This window comes from Odontomachus brunneus, unplaced genomic scaffold (assembly GCF_010583005.1).
Source record: "Odontomachus brunneus isolate Ranch 3 - 2012 unplaced genomic scaffold, Obru_v1 Obru_scaffold_042, whole genome shotgun sequence".
Taxonomy (NCBI): Eukaryota; Metazoa; Arthropoda; class Insecta; order Hymenoptera; family Formicidae; genus Odontomachus; species Odontomachus brunneus.
The window spans coordinates 1,364,277-1,365,159 of record NW_022639492.1 but is presented as its reverse complement, the minus strand read 5'-3'; the positions used below and the strand labels follow the sequence as shown (position 1 = coordinate 1,365,159).

General features: G+C 23.9%; 1 protein-coding gene across 7 annotated transcripts in view; it reads right to left on the bottom strand.

Moving 5' to 3' along the window:
- Positions 1–883, bottom strand: part of LOC116844507 (TGF-beta-activated kinase 1 and MAP3K7-binding protein 2) — a 35,542-nt gene that overhangs the window by 7,515 nt on the left and 27,144 nt on the right. The window lies entirely within an intron of this gene.

Sequence of the window (883 nt, the reverse complement as noted above, 5' to 3'; positions counted from 1 at the left end):
CGACAAACTTTGAGGGGAAATAGAGAACATAAAAACAAACATATTTTGTTAATAATGTTTTTCTTTACGACGCTTCGTTTTAATGCTACAAGATACAAAATAGGAATTTTATGATTTTAATAAAAAATAAACATATAAGTGGGAAAATTAAATTTATTTCAATTACACATATATATTTTAATCTTCAAAAAACAATGAACGAAAGAACGGAACAAAAATGCGCAATTGATTAGCTTAATTTATAATAAGTGTTCAAAAATTCCTTTATTTGCTTCATACATACATAATATGTATGTATGGGAAAATGTTTAATATAAAAGTTGTAGGTTTTTCAGGACATAAAAGACTACTATTTGTCTGACTTTGGATGGAGGCGTTAAGATCACGCCAAAGTCAACATGAATTTTTTAAATAAAATATCCTACTCTTTATTGCATATTCTTGTAGTTTATCTTCAGAGTTTTCCAAAACACTATAATAACGTATTTTTTCATTAATTTTAAGTACCTTTTGAATAATGAAACTTAAAAGTTACAGTACCGCCGGCATTAGCATTATAAATTGAGCTAATCAATTGCGCATTTTTGTTCCGTTCTTTTGTTCATTTTTTTTGGAAGATTAAAATATATATGTATAATTGAAATAAATTTAATTTTCCTACTTATATATAATTGAAATAAATTTAATTTTCCTACTTATATGTTTGTTTTTTGTTAAAATCATAAAATTCCTATTATATATATATATATATATATATATATATATATATAATACTCTGTTTTATATATATAATACTCTGTAAAACGAAGCGTCGTAAAGAAAAACATTATGAACAAAATATGTTTGTTTTTATGTTCTCTATTTCCCCTCAAAGTTTGTCGGT